Source organism: Globicephala melas, chromosome X (assembly GCF_963455315.2).
Source record: "Globicephala melas chromosome X, mGloMel1.2, whole genome shotgun sequence".
Lineage (NCBI taxonomy): Eukaryota > Metazoa > Chordata > Mammalia > Artiodactyla > Delphinidae > Globicephala > Globicephala melas.
The window spans coordinates 20,253,426-20,274,953 of record NC_083335.1 but is presented as its reverse complement, the minus strand read 5'-3'; the positions used below and the strand labels follow the sequence as shown (position 1 = coordinate 20,274,953).

The window sequence follows — 21,528 nt, the reverse complement described above, 5'->3', positions numbered from 1 at the left end:
TTCTCCCAGTCCGTGGGTTGTCTTTTGGGTTTGTTTATGGTCTCCTTTACTTTTTCCTTTGCAAAATATTTTAAATTTAACTAGGTCCCATTTGTTTATTTTCGGTTTTATTTCTATTACTCCAGGACACAGATCCAAAAAGATATTGTTGAGACTTATGTCAAGTTCTGCCTATGTTTTCCTTTAGGAGTTTTATAGTATCTGGCCTTACGTTTAGGTATTTAATCCATTTTGAGTTTATTTTTGTATATGGTGTTAGAGAATGTTCCAATTTCATTCTTTTATATGTGGCTGTCCAGTTTTCCCAGCACTACTTATTGAAGAGACTGTCTTTTCCCCATTGTATAGTCTTGCCTCCTTTGTCGTAGATTAATTGACCATAGGTGCGTGGGTTTATTTCTGGGCTTTCTATCCTGTTCCATTGATCTATATGTCGGTTTTTGTGCCAGTACCATACTGTTTTGATTACTGTAGCTTTGTAGTATAGTCTGAAGTCAGGGAATCTGATTCCTCCAGCTCCATTTTTCTTTCTTAAGATTGCTTTGGCTATTTGGAGTCTTTTGTGTTTCCATACAAACTGTAAAATTTTTTGTTCTAGTTCTGTGAAAAATGTTGGTAATTTGATAGAGGTTGCATTGAATCTGTAGTTTGCCTTAGGTGGTATAGTTATTTTGACAATATTGATTTTTCCAATCCCAAAATACAGTATATCTTTCCATCTGTTTGTGTCATCTTCAGTTTCTTTCAACAGTGTCTTATAGTTTTCAAAGTACAGGTCTTTTGCCTCCTTAGGTAGGTTTATTCCTAGGCCTTTTATCCTTTTTCATGTGATGGTAAATAGGATTGTTTCCTTAATTTCTCTTTCTGATCTTTCATTGTTAGTGTATAGAAATGCAATAGATTTCTGTGTATTAATCAAAAAATGGGCAGAAGAACTAAATAGATATTTCTCCAAAGAAGACATACAGATGGCCAACAGGCACATGAAAAAATGCTCAACATTGCTAATTACTAGAGAAATGCAACCAAAACTAAAATGAGGTATCACCTCACTCCAGTCAGAATGGCCATCATCAAAAAGTATACAAATAATAAATGTTGGAGAGGGTGTAGGGAAAGAGGAACCCTCCTACCCTATTGGTGGGAGTGTAAATTGGTACAGCCACTATGGAGAACAGTATGGAGGTTCCTTAAAGAACTAAAAATGGAGCTACCATATGATCCTGGAATCCCTCTCCTGGGCATACAGTAAGTCCCCCACATACAAACCTTCAAGTTGTGAACTTTCAAAAGATGTGAACGTGTGCTCCATCAATGTCAGGCATGAGTGAAACTGCAGCTTGCCTTCTATCTCCTATTGCTGATGATCCTTCACCTCTACCACCTCCCACCTCCTTTCCCTCCTCCAGTCAGTAACTCTTCTTGCCTGTTCACTCGATGCCACCCCCTATATGCCAGCTGTTGTACTGTACTTTTCAAGATACTATACTGTAAGATCAAAAATGTTTTCTTGGGCTTCCCTGGTGGCGCAGTGGTTGAGAGTCCGCCTGCCAATGCAGGTGACGCAGGTTCGTGCCCCGGTCCGGGAGGATCCCACGTGCCATGGAGCAGCTGGGCCCGTAAGCCATGGCCGCTGAGCCTGTGCGTCCGGAGCCTGTGCTCTGCAACGGGAGGGGCCACAGCAGTGAGAGGCCCGCGTAATGCAAAAAAAAAAAAAAAGTTTTATTTTTTATGTTTGTTTTTTATGTATTTTTTGTGTGAAAAGTATTATAAACTTATTACAGTACAGTACTATATAGCCGATTGTGTTAGTTGGGTACCTAGGCTAACTTGGTTGGACTTATGAACAAATTGGACTTATGAATGTGCTCTCAGAATGGAACTCATTCATATGTAGGGGACTTACTGTATATCCAGAGAAAACCATAATTCGAAAAGTTACATGCACCCCAGTGTTCACCGTAGCACTATTCACAATAGCCAAGACATGGAAGAAACCTAAATGCCCATTGACAGATGGATGAAGAAGATGTGGTATATTTATACAATGGAATACACTCAGCTATAGAAATGAATGAAATAATGCCATTTGCGGCAACATGGATGGATCTAGAGATTATAATACTAAGTGAAGTAAGCCAGACAAAGACAAATATCGTATGTATCACTTATATGTAGAATCTAAAAAAAAGGTACAAATGAACTTATATACAAAACAGAAATAGACGCACACACATAGAAGACAAACTTATGCTACCAAAGGGGAAAGGGGGGGAGTGATAAATTAGGAGTTTGGGATTAACATATACACACTACTATATATAAAATAACCAAAAAGGACCTACTGTATAGCACAGGGAACTATACTTGATATTTAGTAATGACTTATAAGGGAAAAGAATCTGGAAAAAGTACATATATACATATATATATATACACATACACATATATGTATATATATATAACTGAATCACTGTGCTGTACACCTGAAACTAACATGACACTGTAAATCAACTATATTTCAATAAAAACAAACAAACAGAAAAAACTACTGTTCCTCTCCTGTCACTGAATTCTGTTTACTGGGCTGATCAGCTGCCTATAACTCCTTAGAGGAATTAAAGTTTAATGATATTTGCAATGTTTGTTGAGCTCTTCATTTCTTTCTTCCTCCTTTCCTTCAGTAATATTTTATTAAATGCATGTTTTGTTTCAGGCTCTGTCCAGAGCTCTGACAATTCAACAGTGAACAAGAGAGACATAGCACCTGCCCTCATGAAGCTTACAGCCTAGCAGTCCAACAGATGTTAATGAAATGATCCCCCAAGTCTTATAATGTATAATGTCAACAAAATAAGTGCTACGAGTCCTCTGAACTCTGATATCGTCTGAGGAATCAAGGAAGGCTTCCTCTTGGAAATGGCTCTTTAGTTGAGATCTGAAGGATGAGCTGGAGACAAGATAGACACAGGGTGAGAGAAAGAGCGTATCTTAGACAAAGGTAAGAAACAACCAAAGGTCCTATGGTGGTAGGGAGTTACTGTGTTACTATGTGCCAAGGTTTGTACAAATCTGTTGTTTTAATTCACTCAACAATCATTTCTGCAAAATAGCTAAGCCCCCATTTTACAAATGAGAATATTGAAGCACAGGGGGTTACTAGCTGCATGACATTGAGTAAGTGAATTTAAAGCCAGTATTGAGTGCCTCTAAGGCAGTGGTTCTCAGTTGGGCCCCTACCACGCTAGAGCACATTTGGCAATATCTGGAAGCAATTTTAGTTGTCACAACTTTGAGGGGGGCTGGGGTGCACTACTAGGTTGAGGTCAGAGATGTTGCTACGCATCCTACAATGAACAGGACAGCCATCACAATAAACAATTATCTGACCCCAAATTTTAATAGTGCCCAGGATGAGAAACCCTGGCACTACTGAAATTTGGGTTAAACCCAAGCTCTTAACCCTTCCACAGATGTGCCTCTCTCCCTGGAGGCTTCTCAGTCCTTTGTACAAATAGACTTCTGGTCAGTCAGTTCCAATTAGCCGTACATGCCCAGTAGTGGACATGGATTAGACTTAAGCAGGGACCTCTGCTACTTGGCAATTCTTTCAATGATCCACACCAGCTTTGTATTGTCAGTTCCATCTCATAGATGAAGAAACAGAGGTTAAATAACATGCCTTGAGTCTCAGAGGTCACAGTGACAGAGCAACTGAGTTCAGCTCTTTTGAAAATGAATCTGTTATCATTTTCCTTCATAAGGCAGCCCTTCAAAGGACAAATGCTTAATCTCGGCCTCCTCATGTAAAACTGGCAAAGGCTGGAGATACAGGTCTGGATCTGGGCTGCAGGGGCACTACAAAGAGTTTGTCAAATTTAGTGCCTGAATTATTTTTTTAGGAGCTTGAAAATCAGCCCAGTGTTATTCAGCTTGAATTCTTCTCTTGGTAGGCTCAAACTCACACCAGACACACAATCTGCTGTTTGTGTAGAGAATGTATCAGGAGAGAAAAGAATAGCACCCACACGTGAGCATCTGCTCAAAAAATCCATTTCACCATTAACCATACAATTGAGTGAGAAAAACATAAAAACATCTGTGCCTGCTATTGCAGATGTAATCATATAACCCAAATGTAGCAATGGAACAAACTGGAAGAGGGGCAGAGGACAAGAAAAGGGAGAAACACATAGCTTTGTTGTCAGAAAGGGATGGGTCTGTGGCTGGGCTCCTGCACTGAATACTCGTCTTCACCTTTCAGACACCACCTATAGGAAACAGCAAGATCCTAAGCAGGCAAATTATGCAATACAGCTCTAAGGAAGCAATAAACAAGGCAGAGGAATCCCAGAGACTGCAAATCGACAGCAAAAAATATATCTAAATATATGTTGGCGGCATTTCAATGTTAAGGCAGTTGACAGAATCGTGGAACAAGAGACCGTAGAAAATGTCAAATCTGAAGGGCCCTCAGAGATCAACTGGTTCAATCCCCAGTCTTACTCATGAGGAAACTGAGGTGCAGAGAGGGATGTGACTGCCCAAGGTCACACAGCTAGTTAGTGGCAGATGATTCTAGGCAGTTCTGGGGAAAGGATTTTTTTTTCAGACCGGCAAGAGAGAAATATTTTACAAAACTTTACAAATAACTGAGAACATCAGCTTGAAAGCACAACTCTGCTACAGCTATATAAATTTATGCCTTGATTCAGGGGGCCAAAAGCCAACGCTGATCTTCGCCCAAAGTTCTAAGGTGTAATTCTGCCACTCAGGGTGAAACAGAAACACCTACTAGATCTCAGCAACTAACACTGGCTCTACTTCTGCTGGACTGCCAGTTTTAAAGAACCACACAACTTTAATCTGAAGGTGGAAAGAAAGGGAAACCAACAAGGCCCACGGCACCCCAGGCCACACTCCTTTCATTGGCCCATGAAGAATCCGCACCCAGGAAGTCAGGACGCTAGGCTTTGGCTTCTGGTTCTGCCTACAACCAGCTGTATGACCTTAGGACAAATACAGACCACTGAACTTGAGCCCTCCAAAAGCTTTTCTCCTCAGGACAAGAGGATAATAAGAAGCAAAAGGAAAGGAGAAAATAGAGAAATGTATGGGAAGAGGTGGTGGGAAGAAGCAGGGTTGCCCTCTCTCCCTGCCCATCCCCTCAAATGCCAGTCTAACTGTTATGGGGTCCACACAACACCCCTCTTAAATTCAGCCTAGGTTGTATCATTCATTTGATGGCTATTCATGGCCATCTTCTTTCATGAAATATCTGTTCAAATCTTTTGCCCATTTTTATTGGTTGTTTTCTCACTAAGGAGTTGTAAAAGGCATTTATATATTCTGGATATAAGTATTTCGTCTGATGTAAGTGCTGTGTATATTTTCTTCTATTCCAAGGTTTGACTTTTCATTTTCTCAACAATATCTTTCAAAGAGCAAAAGTTTTTAATTTTGATAACATTAAATTTATCATTTTTAAATACTTTTGTGCTTTTTGTATTCTATCTATGAACTTTTACCTACCCCAAAGTCACAAAGATTTTCTCCTATGTTGTCTTCTAAACACTTTAGAGTTTGGGGCTTTATATTTAGTTCCATTGAGAATCCATTTACATTTATTATCCATTTCGAGGTGATTTTTGTGTATGGCACAAGGTAAAATTTCATGTTCACTTTTTTCCTGTATTGATGTCTGGTTGATCCAGCACTATTTGTTGAAAAGACTATTTTCCCTCCACTAAATTGCTCTGGCACCTTTGATCAATTGGCCATATATGCATGGTATCTTTCACTTTTTAGCAGACCTATCCTTCCAGGACAGTACAAAGGAGGACACGAGTCTACATGTACATTTGCACTAATTCCAACTCAGTGGGACTCAACTCATGAGGTCAGACTGTTTAGGACTTCACAGTTCTGCCCATGGCGAAAGGTGGAAGGACAGAAGACCACTTAACGATAGGAATTATAACAGATGCACATGATTGGGACAATCCTCTTTTGCATTTCATATGCATCACATAATTGATCCTTCAAAACAGCCCTGTGAAAAAGCAATGAATATGATCCTCACGATTTAAAGTGAAGCTCTGAGAGTTAACTGACTTGTCTAAGGTCACATAGAGCTGGACTCTGAACCTAGACTCTACGATGCCAGAGCTATGTTTTCAATCACTGTTTCTATCGCTCCTTTCAGCTCCATTACTCTTATCTCCATAATTCGATGTGATGGTTCTCACCTGAAACAACCTCTTACTGTTCCCATCCATCCCAGATGTTGAGGGCTAACTAATAAAATAGTTAATATTTGTTGAATACCAAGGATTCGGCCTCTTTGTATATACACATTTTTTAGTGTATAGACATGTACCATTTTATTACAAAGATTCTCACAAAAATGAAAACAGTATCTCAAAAAGGAAACTGGACTAACAATCTTCACCTGCAGAATTGTGGGAGGACAGAGAGGGCAGGCAGTGTGAGTTTCTTGGCTTACTGGGGGCCAGTAGAAAGGTATGAGAACAGAACCAATCTAAAAATGGCTGATGTTACCTTAAGGAGCCTGAAAAGACCAGGGAGTCCCTGAAGATCCAGTCACCCCTTCTAAAATGCTCAATAAGGGCACCTTTTCAAAGCTACTAAGAGGCACTTCAAGATTTTGTCCTATGGGTGCTTAAGTGTATCCCTTCTAGCCAGACCTGGCACCCGTTATGGTTCAAAATTAAGAATTCAGGAGGGATGGGTGGTGAGGCAGCTACTAGAAAAGCTTCACCTAACACATGTGCCCTGAGCTCGGGGCCCTGGTTCCTGTCCAGTCCCTGGGGATATTTATATTTAATATATTTTATATAAATACACAGAGAAATAGAAAACATAAACTCCGAGGGGGTGCAAGATAAAGGTGGGGAACTTGGCAAGAAGCCAGACCTGGAGACGTCTGCTCAGACCCCCTTGGCTTCTTGCTTCTCCCCCTTGGTTTTCTCCTCTTCTGTGACTTCTTTCTTTTCTTCTGGGTCTTTCTCTTTCTCATATTCCGTTTTGACTCTCTTGGCTTTTTTGAAGTTGGAAGAGTTCTTGCGACCTCCTTTTCCCTCCCCATCAGAGTCAGAGAACTCTTCCTCACAGGCAATTTGTTTGTCCGAGGAACACAGTGAGATGTGCTTGTCAGGGTCTTCTTCATCCTCATCACCACTCTCCTCTGGAATGGCATCCTCAGGAATGGCCTGCATTTGGACTCCAGTTATGCGGGTCAGCATTCTCAGGTTCTCAAACAGTCGCTGTTTGAGCTTTTCCAGATACTCATTAGTGTTCTGGTGAGTCATATTGGAAAGACTGATGTGAAATTTGAAATCTGGTCCAAAGTATTCAAAGTAGTCGTTGTATGAAAGCTCATTAGGGATCTCCATGTCCAGGGCCACAGCTGTTTCATAAGTCCAGCACCAGGAGACATTATAATGGTGTAGCCACCTCCTCCCAGCATCAGCATAGGCAGGTTAAAGCTCTTCACAAATTCCACACGCTTGGCTTGCCCTTTGATGGTCGAATCGAAGCAATCTAACTGATCCCCAGACAGGAAATCAGAGCCACAGTGTAAGACGACTGCACTGAGCTGGAACATCTCCATTACTTTGGACATGACTGGCTTGAAAATGGCCTCATAGAACTCGTCATCAATCCCATCTCAGAGAGGGTAGTTAACAGCATAATACTTGCCTTTGCCAACCCTAATATCCCATAGGTCCCAAGTTCCTGGGAAGTACTCTCCATATTTATGAAAGGACACAGTCACGACTCGGTCTGTGGTATAGAAGGCCTCTTCCACACCATCGCCATGGTGAATATCAACGTCAATATACAGCACTCTCTGGTGATACTTCAGCAGTTCCAGGATAGCCAAGACGATATCATTGACATTGACGTAACAGAAGCCAGATGCCTCGGACTTCTTTGCATGGTGTAAGCCCCCAGCCCAATTCACAGCGATGTCCGTCTACTGTTTATTTTCAGGGCACTTGCCACAGAGCCACCAGGAGATAGCTGACAGAACTCAAACAGGCCATCAAATACCAGACAGTTCTCACCAACGTAGAATCTCTGCATCTGCTTGCTGTACTTGGACATGTTATCTGGGCAGATGGAGAGCAAGAATTTAATGTAGTCATCAGTGTGGTACTTGGTTCTCTCCTCAGCATTGGCTTTGCGAGGGTGATAAATTTCCATCTTTCGGTCGAGGCCATAGTTAAGGAGCAAATTGTGAGTCATGCAGATTCAGTGAGGCTTCATTGGGTGGCCTTGTCCATAATATACAACATAATTGGAAACTACATCCAACGTAATTTCCAACATCCCCTCACTATATCTCCAGGGAATTCACTCCCACAACAGAAAACTAACCATCACTATTCAGAATTATTGTAAGCCACAGCTCACCTCTTGCACGTCATTACACTTTATGGTGTCAAAGCACATTCACATTCATTTTCTTACTGGATTCTCACAAAAACCCATCGTAGTAGTAACAGACTTTCCCCCTGGTGCCCTGAGTCTGAGCCATCTTGCTCCCCTCCGTAGGTCCCTCTGCCCTCCTGCCAGCGGCTCTGCTCAGCCTCTTTACAGATATTAACTCATTCAATCCTCCCAACATCCCTAAATGAGTTGTATACTACTGTCATGTCCATTTTAATGGGACCTGGAACCTCAGGCTCAGTGAGTTTATGTAACTTACTCTCGATCACACAGCTATTAAATAGCAGAGCCAGGATCTAAAGCAATTATTTACCTTCCCTTAAATCTCTTGCTCTTGGCCATTACAATATACCACCCTCTAGACTTCAGGTAGGTTGTCCATATAAGATAACACAGGGTAAGGACACTAGCCAGTCATTAATGTGCTATCAAGGCCCACAACACATTGAAAAAAAAAAAACATAAGTCACCTTGGCCCTGTCAGCACACAATGGCTACTGTGTTTGCCAATTCTGCCTTGTATCTGCCTCTTTTATCACCCAAAGCCATGGGAGGATATGAGCATTTGGGATGTTCCCACAGCAGATTTAGAGTTTCTATGGAAATAACTACCTTCAGAAGATCAAAGGTTTCCATATTATAAAGGGACATAATTTGCTCTATTCTTCTTTGAACTTCAAGAAGAACAATATATACAAAACAATTCACTTTGATAAGCTGGTATGACCTAACCTAACAACATAAAAATTAGTCAGGATTTTCCTAATAATCCTTTTATGTTTAATCGTTATGGTCTTTAAAAGCTTCCACTAGTGCTCTTTTATTTGGTTTTTCTCAACCTTGCAAGATAAGCAGAGGAGATCATATTATCTCCAATTTACTGATAAAGAAACTGAGAATCACGTGGAGATAAGTGACTTGTCCAAGTACACAAAGCTAACATGCAGTGGAGCTAAGATTGAACCCTAGGTCCTCTAATAGCCTGCTACTAAGTTTCAAATTAAAACGCACTAATATTACAATCATTGTTTCTTAATATTATGTCTCAGGATGTTCAGAGGGAACATATAACATCGCCAAGGTCTCTAAGTATTTTCTTTAATAATTCTTTCCTCAAATTATGAGTGTCCCAGTATCACTCTCTGGACACGAGGATAAAGACAGCTGCTCCCATGACCTTTCAAGTGATGTCACTTTAGCAGGCTTTTAAAAGACTGGGCCAAAGAAAAAGATTCCTGAGAGGAAGAACATGTTACCTTGAAGAGTAATCAGTTATGCGAATGGTTTCATTGCCTGTTATACCATGGATTATGCTTTCATTTTTCATATTAATGTTCTTTATGTTTTTCTATTAGTCACGGCAAATTACCTGTCCTTCGCCTTGGCAAGGACAGCTCAGTGGGGCTCGGTGGAGTATTTTCCAAGTTCTGTCTGGTGAATTCTTGCTCACATTCTTCTTGAGGCATTAAGATGTAATTTTTTGAATGAATGAATGTGTTTCATTTGACACCATCTCATTCATGTAGGAAATTACCTATTGAATAAGGAATTGGAAATTTTTTCCTTTCTTTTTCTGTAATGGTGCATTGCAAAAAATTAATTTTAGTTAAATATTAAAAAAGAATTGGAACATTAAAGAAAATTAAAATTCATTCAGCATTTCTTAGTCATTCTAACAGAGAGGACTTGTGGCACAGAGCATACAAAATAGCAAATTCTCCAAAATCCATGCCTACCTCCATTTTCCCCTGCCCAGTCCTGGCAAAGCGCTTGCCCCTCCTCTGTACTCCATCCCACTGTCCCCATATTTCCCATATGGAAATACCTGACTAGCTGCATTTTAATCACCCGTTTACTAGTCAGTCCCCACCCCTTACCCAAGCGTGTAAGACCTTCTAGGACAGGAATAATGTCTTTATCAGGACTGAATCCCTAGCTCTTAACACACTGCACAACACAGAAGTACTTAGTAAGTAATGGGTGAATGAAGCCATTTGCCTTTGGAAAACATGAATATATCCTTGTTAGCTATAGCCTTATCTCACAAATTAGGCTTTGTTCAGTCTATAATTTAACCATTATGTTGCATTCCCATAATCCTCTATGGGGAGGGAAACCAAATAACTTCTCTGCCCTTGAAGATCTCACAGTCTAGCCAAGCTCTGCCAAATGTTAACTTTCTAAAGACCACATGGTAGCCTTCCTTTAGCGTACTTTGTCAAAAAGCTACCATTTTCCTTTCCTTTGATGTGTGGCATGGTCCTTAAGATTAGCAAGCTCCTTCAAACACTGCTAGGATGGTGTCTCGGAGGTCAAATACTTTGTTCCCACAGGCTGGTCAAGTCTTTTGAAAGACATCTGCATATGGTGGAGATGAGGGGAGGCCTTTTTTTCCTTAAACAGACTGGTTTTATTATATTTTTTTTGGTTGGTGGGGGCACTGTAGAAACTCCAGCCCAAGGCCTACCCACAGTTACATCTCTGCTCTTCATCAGAGGATAGTTTAAATTTCTTTACACTCCACTTCTTTTGCTACTGTCATTTTATGACTTTGGAGAAGGGAGGGGAGAGCCTCTGTGGACTCCCTGAGTCTCTTTAAAGAACTCTGAGTTATTATTAAACCAATATCTTCACTATTGAAATCCCTTGTTGCTATTAATAATTATTGCAATCCCCAGGGTGGAGAGCCATAAAAGAAAATGCTATTATCTGTTCAAACTTCAGGCTAATTAAGCCCAACACGTGATATATAAATAGATCCAAAAGTATGTCTAATTTTTATGCATTGTGCAAATAAGTGAATATCCAGTGAGGAAATGTTTACTCGACTTGAGAGACAACTAAACTACAAAAGACCTGGAAAAGAGCCTACAAGGTCTCTCTTTCCAGAGAAGTCTTTAAGTGATACTTGCCGCCAATGGAGTAGCATTTGGAAATCATCAGGAATAGCAGAGTTGAAGAGTTGTAAAAAAGTCTGAGAAAATTTCTGTTTTCCTCAACTTCGGTACAGTGTAGGATCAGTACAGTTTGGTACAATGTAGGATTATTTGCCCTTCTCTAGAGCTCTCCAGGAAGCAGAAATGCCACTTACCCTCAGTTACCCATTCTTCCAACTTAACATCCCAACAAGCAAAAAAGTTCCTTCCTATGACTAAGGAACAATTTTCCTGCTTAGATGTAAATTCAGTTCCTTGTATTGTGATGTTCTGCTGCAAAAAGAACAACTAATCCCAATTCCTTTTGTAGAAATTGTTCATGCCCTTTAAAACCTTAAAAAGATGGTTCCGATCCTCATATCTCCAGACCAGAAAAAACCTAGTTCACTCCATTCTCAGTCTCTTTAATTTTTCTTCCTTTAATCCTGTTTAAGGATCAAAACAGGAACAGCTCCAGAATCTACAATACTTTCTCTATTCCTGGTTCTTAGAACTACTTGGAGACTGATACAAACTGAATTCTCCACCCACAAAGTCATTATATCATGCCCACAATTGCACATAGGTAAATTGCCTGGTTAAAAACAAAACAAAACAGATACACAAAGAATCCTGGAGAGAGGCAGGCTGTATATGCGCATGTGTGTGTGAGAGTGTGTGTGTGTGTGTGTGTGTGTGTGTGTGTGTGTGTTTCGTTGAGGGTTAGAATTGAGTAGACATGCAAATTTTGTGGCATTAACTCTGAAGTAGACAATTTCAAAAATGAATGACAAGAAATTAAAGGTAGCTAATTAGACATACAAATTTTATGTCAAAAAAGTAGGGTTTTCAAATTCCTAGAGAAAGGCAAATCACTATGAATCAAAATTTCTACCAGACAGAAAATTCAACAGTATAATGCAGATGTGGTAGAGTAAGAAAGAGGAAATTAAGGTTCATATTTTGTTTGATGTTGGTTGTCTCTTAACCTCTATCATCCTATAGTAAACACCTCTTGGAATGGTGCCCCAGCTTACAATTCTCCTTTCTCTGGGAATGGCCCCTATATGCAGAGGCGATAGGCCAACAGTGGTCATGTTAATTCTATGAGATCCTAATCCCTTGGCCACAGTTGTTGATCCAGGGGTGGGCACAGGATCCACACCAAGTAAATAAGATTCATTCTTTCTTTCAGGAATTGAAAATCTTGAATAGAAAACACAGTGCACTGTATGCAGTTTCATTCTGTCTAGCCCATCTGAAATGAGTTCTTTACATGTTTTTCACTTGACATTCATTTCCTTCAGGGAAGGATCTTTGTCATTTATCCCTCTATGGAATAACAGAGAGAACATTTTATGTTGATGTAAATATTAATTATCTTGATTATGGCGATGATTTCATGAATGTATACATATGTCAAAAATCATCCACTTTTACACTTTACACATGTACAGAATATTGTATGTCAGTTAAACCTCAATAAACTTATTTTAAAATGTTATGGAAGCCCATAGGAAGGAGCAATTAATCTTAACTGGTGTGAATATGGGAAATATTGGTTTCAGATAAGGAAGTTTTATGGCTTTTCAGTTAGCTCTGAGTACTTTGTGCCAATATTGTCACTCTCATTGTCCTCTTCTAAGGGAAACTGCTCTTTCCATAGCTCCTGCTAATGAAAGCATCACTGGGAGGCTGCTTGAGCAGGGGATAGCGCTTACTGTATCACAAGTGGACCACCTGATTCAAGGAGGGCTAACCCCATCAGGTAATTAGCTAGATCAATCAAACTCTTTCCTGCTAGTAATTGATTGGATAATAAGATAACCTTCTTGTTGGTAGCAGAAGAAAATATTTGTAATTGAAGAGAAAGAAGTCAAGATTCCATGAGAGAGAGAGAGCCCTGTATCAACAGTGACACTTTGGTGGCCCAGAGAAACAGAGCCCCAGAGCAGGGTTACTATGGTAACTTATAATAACTCCATGATTTAGGGTAACCTGCGTGAGACTAACTTTCAATCAAAACACCTAAATTATCCCAATGTGGCATTACATTGTCAAGATGCCCAGTTGGGTCAGGAGCAGTATGGTATCTGATTAGACTTCTCTCTCTTGCCATTCCCATTTCTTGCCAAATAAGAACATTTCTTTAGCAGCAGCAAACTTACTGGTGGCATGCAGCATTAAAGCAATCTGCCCTGGGCTTCCCTGGTGGCGCAGTGGTTGAGAGTCTGCCTGCCGATGCAGGGGACACAGGTTCGTGCCCTGGTCCGGGAAGATCCCACATGCCACGGAGCGGCTGGGCCCATGAGCCATGGCCGCTGAGTCTGCGTGTCCAGAGCCTGTGCTCTGCAACGGGAGAGGCCACAACAGTGAGAGGCCCGCGTACCAAAATAATAATAATAATAATAATAATGTAAAAAGATAGTTATAAATGAAAACCATGACATGAGTAATTATTTTTCTTAAAATCCAAGAGGAAAATTAATTCAAATATTACTCTACTTAAAGTGCACAATTAGCAAAGTTTTGGAATGGCCCCAAGTGACAATTTCAATCTTAGCTCTTCAAATAAAAGCTGACATATTTTTAGACAGTAAAACTAAGATGCAAGTGGCTCGCAGTTAAAGTAATTGCATATCTGGTGGTGGTAAGTGAATTACAGAAGTGACAAATGCTGTACTTAAATAATTTGAAGCAAACAACGTCTCCCTTCTGCACAGAGCAGATTCAAAAGAGCAGAAGTCAGGAAAACATCTGCCTCATTTATTCTGTTCTTGCATACATGGCTGAGGCCCAGTTCCTAGTTTTAGCTGGAGTTATCCAAGCGCACAGTACAGGCAGCAGTGCTGTCTAACCAGCAACCTGAAAACAGCAGATATGTCAAGACTCTGATTTCTAGTAGCAGTCAGCTTACTTTTTATAAAATGAAAAAGTGATGAAAGTATCTCTAAATGTACATTTAACCTTGACAAAAACCTTTTTTCCAGTTTCAATGAAAAAGGACTCTGCTGTTCAAGAAATGTGAAGAATACCACTCTGCCTGGAATGCCTGTCATTGCCAGTTATTGGAGTCAGCAACCTTTCTAACCTTCAAGGCCCACTCAAATTTTACCTTTTCTTTCAGCCCCTCTCACAAGCATCCTCTATGTTCTATAACCCTGGGTTATATTCTGTTGCTTATCATTCTGTGTTCTATTAGCTATGCAAGCATCCGTCTTCCTAAATAATTTGCTAAAGTATAAGGTCCTGGAAGACAGGTAACAAGATCACAATACCACCTCCAATATCTAAAATAGTTTTTGGCACATAGTAGTATAATAGAGGCTTGCTGAATTAGATACCAGAAGTTAAAACTTTCTTTAAGCCAATCACTTGAGTTTTTGACGTAATACCCTGAAAACTGACTGCATCAACATGTGTAGTGAAGAAACTATTCCTGAACCATTCAACTGACCCTCTTAGTCAGAAATCAATCAGCCTTGGTCCAAGTATGGTCTACATCCCTGAGTCTCTGTCAATCATGTTTTTCTAGAAGGTCCCCAGTTGCTATGTTTGACAAATCCATGGTTGGATAGGTTTGGGGATAGTTCTGCTGCCCATCTGGTAAACAGAGTTTCTGTGTTAATATCTGGAGACTTTTTCTGGGGGGAGAGGGAGGATTAAAAAACAAAAATTGCAGAAGAATAATTCTGGTATTTATCTCTTTTTAAGTTCACAAATATCTATTTACTTTGAAAATACCAGCCTAAAGAGCACTAATTTACTCTTCAGAATAAACTAAGAATATAAATTCGTTTGATATGTATTTTTTGATTATCACAGTCATTGCACTGGTTCCATTAAAATATGCAAACTGATTATTGATTAAACTTTTTATGCATTCAGCTAAGCTAATAACTTATGTGGCTTCATCATCTATTCTGCAGCTGGATCTCTGAAACATGAAATTGGATCAGCATGATATACCTTTTTTGTTAATAAAATATCCAGAAAAGGTAGCAAAGCGTACATCCTGAGTATTAAGCTTGTGGAGTCAATCAGCATAAAAGTATGATTATGCAAGTACAGGGAAGAATAAATGGTGTGCCACACCAGCCATGCTTTGTGCATCATTGTTCTCAAATTACACCCCTTTGTCACTAGGTCTGTCTAGCACCTTACAAAATTGAATTATAAACAGGAGAAGATACCTGTCCATGTGACTTTCATGGGTCTTCCGGAAGAGGAAGTTCTTTCAATCTTATTTCTTTCCTCTTGAGCTTTCACTTGGCAAAACACTGACACTTAGTGAGATTACCAAAGTTGTATCTAAATATACACACAATTTAGCTGCAATTAGACATCAATTTTTTTAAACTGATTTCATAACACCATTTTTTTGTTCCCTGCTCCTTTTTACATGAACACAGGTATTTGTAACTAATGTCTCCCTATTTGTATAGGTTACTATAAAAGGGAACTAAAACTACCCTAAATATTTCACCTAACATGTTATTGTAGACTAATAATTTATTTTATAAAATCAACACTAGAAATCACCTCTCCCATTCTTATATGAGAGGTTCTTATACCTCTATGTTCGTATGTTAACATGTGTTATTTATTTTAAAGTTCGTAACAGCTTTTTCATAACACCATTTTTAAACCTTCTTTTTGATCAAAGGAGGTAGGAGCTTTTCACCACTCCACCCACATAAAGAATTTTTTGATGGTTACTCTGTCAACCAGAGGCTTTAGTCTGACAAACTATTCTTAAATAGGTAATAGATTGTTTTCCTTGAGATTAAGTGATGCAGTGGGACCATACTACTTTAACATAGGTATTGATCTTATTTATTCATGGAATAAACTTGGGAACAATGGAAGCAGAATTCTTTCCCTCTTTCATCAGAGATATAACTCTCTCCTTGACTTCTACCTTGCACATCACTCAGATAACACACAATTGGATGGAAAATTAGATATGTTACCCCAGCCTGAGGAAATTTAGGAGTACAAATAAATTCCAGATATCTAGCATTTTCTCCAGCCTAGACCATCATATTATAACATTCTTATCCTAGGATTCACATTTTCCTTTTATTTACTTACATATTTTATAGCTTCATTGAGATATATTTGACATATTACATTGTGTAAATTTAAGGTGTAAGACATGTTGATTTGATACATTAATATATTGCAAAATGATTACCTACCACCATAGCATTAACTAATACCTCCATCCTATTATGCAATTACCATTTCTTTTTTGTGGGGAGAACACTTAAGATCTACTGTCTTAGCAACTTTCAAGTATATAATGCATTAGTAATTAGCTATGATCACCATGCTGTACATTAGATCCTCAGAACCTGTCAATCTTACAACTAGAAGCTTGTACCCTTTGAACAATATCTCCACATTTCCTACATTCCCCAGGCCCTGGTAACCACCACTCTACTCTCCTTTTTAATGGGCTGGGCTTTTATTGGATTCCACATTTAAGTGACATCAATTTGCTTTTCTCTGCCTGACTTATTTCACTTAGCATAATGCCCTCAAGTTTTACCCAAATTGTCACAAATGGCAGTACGTATATCTATAACACTTTCTTTAACCATTCATCAACTCATGGACAAGGTTATTTCCATATCTTGGCTATTGTGAATAGAACATGGGGGCACAGACATCTTTTTGAGATCCTGTTTTCACTTCCTTTGGATATATAACCAGAAATGGGATTGCTGGATCAAATGGTAGTTTGTTTGTTTGTTTGTTTTTTTGAGGAAACTCCATACTGTTTTCCATAGTGGCTGCACCAATTTACATTTTCCACATCCTCCTCAACACTTGTTATTTCTTGTCTTTTTTGATGCTAGCTTTCTAACAGGTGTGAGGTGATTATTTCATTGTGATTTCGACTTGCATTTCCCTGATGGTTAGTGATGTCGAGCATCTTTTCATGTGCCTGTTGGCCATGGGTATGTCTTCTTTGGAAAAATGTCTATTCTGTTCCTCTGCCATTTTTTAATCAGGTTTTTGTTTGTGTGTTTGTTTTTTCTATTGAGTTGTATGAATTCTTTACATATTTTTGGATATTAATGCTTTATCAGATATATGATTTGCAAATATTTTCTCCTGTTTTGTAGGTTACTTTTTCATTTTGTTGTTTCTTTTGCTGTGCAAAAGCTTGTTAGTTTGATGTAGTCCCATCTATTTATTTTTGCTCTTGTTACTTGTGCTTTTGGTGTCATATCCAGAAAATCACTGTCAAGACCAAAGTCAAGAAACTTTTTCCTATAATTTCTTCTAGAAGTTTTATTTTCAAGTCTTTAATCCATTTTGAGTTAATTTCTGTGAGTGGTGTAAGATAGGGTCCAATTTCATTATCCTGCATGTGGTTATCCAGCTTTCCCAACACCATTTATTGAAAGAGAGTATTGTTTCCAACTGAGTATCCTGATCCCCATGTCAAATGTTAGTTGACCGAATATACAAGGGTTTATTTCTGGGTTCTCTAGTCTGTTCCATTGGTCTATGTGTCTGTTTTTATGCCAATACCATACTCTTTTGATTACTATAGCTTTGTAGTATAGTTTGAAACCAGGAAGTATGATGCCTCCAGCTTTGTTCTTTCTCCAGCTTGCTTTTGCTATTCATGGTTTTTTGTGACTTCATACTAACTTTAGGATTGTTTTTTCTATTTCTATGAAAAATGCTCTTGAAATTTTGATAGAGATTTTATTGAATCTATAGATGGCTTTAGGTAGTACTGACATTTTAACAGTACTATTCTTTTGATCCATGAATACCAGATATCCTTCCATTTGTTTGTGTCTTATTAAATTTCTTTCATCAAAGCCTTATAGTTTTTAATGTACAGATATTTCACCTCCTTGATTAAATTTATTTCTAAGTATTTTACTTTTTTGATGCTACTGTGAATGGGATTGTTTTATTCATTTTTCAAATGTTTTGTTGTTAATGTATATAAATACAACTAATTTTGTGTATGTTAATTTTGTACCATGCAACTATACTGAACGTATTGATTAGTTCGAATGGTTTTCGGTTGAGTCTTTAGAATTTCCTATATATATCAACTACAAAAAAGACAATTTTACTTTTTCCTTTCGTATTTGGATGTCTTTTATTTCTAATAATTGCCTAAGTGTTCTGGTTAGTATTTCCAGTACTATTTTAAACAGGAGTGGTGAGAGTGGGCACTCTTGTCTTGTTCCTGATCTTAGAGGAAAAGCTTTCAAACTTTCACCATGGAGTACAATTTTGGCTGTGAGTTTGTCATATATGGCCTTTGTTATATTGAGGTATGTTCCTTCTATACCCAATTTATTGCACATTTTTTCATGAAAGGATGTTGTAATTTGTCAAATGCTTTTTCTGCACCTATTGAGATGGTCATATGATTTCTTTCATTCCATTAATGTGGTGTATCACATTTATTGATTTGTATATGTTGAAGCATCCTTGCTTCATAGATAAGTCCCATTTAGTTGTGGTTTATAATCCTTTTAATGTGCTGTTGAATTCATTTTGCTAATATTTTGTTGAGAATTTTTGCATCTACATTCATTAGAGATATTGGTCTGTAGTTTTATTGCAGTGTTCATATCTGGATTTGGTATCAGGATAATGCTCACCTTATAAAATAAGTTTGAGAGTGGTCCCTTCTCTTCCATTTTTTGGGAGGAATTTGTGAAGGATTGGTGTTAGTTCCTCCATAATATTTGGTAGAAGTCACCAGTGAAACCATCTGGTCCTGGGCTTTTCTGTGTTGGGAGGTTTTGATTAGTGATTCAATCACCTCCCATTGGTCTGTTCAGAGTTTCTACTTCTTCATGATAGAAAAAACTCTTACTGAGTTAGTATGTTTCTAGGAATTTATTTCTTCTAGGTTATTCAATTCATTGGTGTATAACTGTTCATAGTGATCTCTTCAGATCCTTTGTAATTCTGTGTATCAGTTGTAATGTCACCCATTTTATTTCTGATTTTATTTGAGTATTCTCTTTTTTCAGAGTTAATCTAGCTAAAGGTTTGTCAATTTTGTTTATTCTTTCAAAAAAACAGCTATTTGTTTTGTTGATATTTTCTATTGCTTTTGTGCTCTCTCATTTATTTATATGTTGATCTTTGTTATTTCCTTCCTTCTGCTAACTTTGGACTTTGTTCTTTTTTCTAGTTCCTTGAGGTGTAAAGTTAGGTTGTTTATTTGAGGTCTTCCTTAATGTAGGCATTTATTGCTATAAAATCCCCTCTTAGAATTGCTTATGCAGCATTCCATAGGTTTTGATGTGCTGTGCTTCTATTTTAATTTGTTTCAAGATATTTCTTCATTTCCCTTTTGATTTCACCTTTGGCACTTTGGTTGTTCAGTTGTGTGTTGTTTAATTTCCACATATTTGTGAATTTTTCAGCTTTCCTCCTATTATTGATTTCCAGTTTAATACCAGTGTGATTGGAAAAGATACCTGGTATGATTTCAATCTTCTTAAACTTGCTAAGTCATGTTTTGTGACCTTTCATTGATCTCTCCAGGAATGTTCCATGGGCACTAAGAAGGATGCGTATTCTGCTACTGTTGGATGCAATGTTCTGTATATATCTATTCCATTTGGTCTAAAGTATGGTTCATATCCAATGTTCCTTTGTTGACTTTCTTTCTGGATGACCTATCCATTGTTGAAAGTGGGGTATTGTGGTACCTCACTATTACTGTATACTGTCTATTTCTCCCTTCAGATCTGTTAATATTTTCTTTTCTTTATTATTTAGGTTCTCCAATGTTGGCTGCATGTATAATTGCAATTATTATTTACTCTTGATGGATTAAACTAGGTTTTTTCCCTCCAGATTGATAGTAATTATTGTGTATAGGTGTGGTATTCTCCCCTAGCTAAAAAGAATGCTGAATAAAGAGAGGAAAAGCTCTACTAATCATTTGTTGTCCTGAGATATAGTTTTTAAGGAATAAATACATTGCTAGATATAGGAATCTGTGCCTACAATGGCAATGTTGCTAAAACATCATGGTGTAGAACCCCAATGAATTCCATTTTGGATTTTTATGTATTAGCACTTAATCTATGCTCTGTTATACTTCAATTTCTTTCAGCTATTTTTTTCTTTGTCTCCCCATTGGATTGGATACATGCATTTCTACTGCTACCTAAATAACACCAGCCTTCTGAACAGTCTTATACAAAGATTAATTGAAAAATATGTGTATATTTCCTGTTCTACTCCTCACTCCCCTGCTTGGATGGCCTGACCCAGGGTGATGATAGTCATGGAGAGCAGACTAAACTTTGTGACCTCCATGCAGTGTATCAGGAGAGTGAGCATCTCTTTTCCTAGTCCAAGTTCTCTAGTTTCTCGAGTTTCTTCCCAAGTAGTGGTGCCAGAGTAGGCCAGTGACACAATGTGGATATATAATCGTATAATTTTTACCTCACATGGATTCTAGCAAAATCAGAGAGAGAAGCAACAGTCCCCTAAGTATGTGGATGTCCTCTCAGAAGCATAAGCCCAGGTAAACTCTTTATTAAGTACCTACTCATGATACCATTTTTCTTTGCCTTATGTACCTCTCCAAAACTCCCTTCTCCTACTTCCCTCCAGGAGGAGTTAGCTAGGATACGTCACTCTAGCCCCAATTATTGTTTACTTTGTTTACTTGTAGTTTTTTTCTGATTTTTCCATTTGATTTCCATTCTGATCGTTATTTTTTCCTTCCTTCTACTGACTTCGGGCTTTATTCTTCCTTTTCTAATTCCTTTATATGGTAGGTTAGGTTGTTTATTTGAGATTTTCCTTCTTTCTTGAGGTAGGCCTGTACTGCTATAAATTTCCCTCAATATTATTATATTGAGAATGGTTCAATATTAAGAAATTTCTTAGTTTATTTTATACCAGTAATAGGTCAAAGGATAAAACCCATATCATCATCTCAATAGATGCCAATATGATAAAAATTCAAATATTTGATAAAATCTAACATCCCTTCCTGATAAAAAATATCTGTTCATATGTAGTAAAGAAAGACAATTTCTTACCATATTTTTCTTAAAAATACCTATGTCAAACATACATCTAACTTCACACTGAGTGATCAAACAGTTGAGAGATTCCT

General features: G+C 38.2%; 1 pseudogene; it reads right to left on the bottom strand.

Moving 5' to 3' along the window:
* Nucleotides 1–6,950: 6,950 nt before the first annotated feature.
* Nucleotides 6,951–8,563, bottom strand: LOC115846167 (histone deacetylase 1-like; annotated as a pseudogene).
* Nucleotides 8,564–21,528: the final 12,965 nt, after the last annotated feature.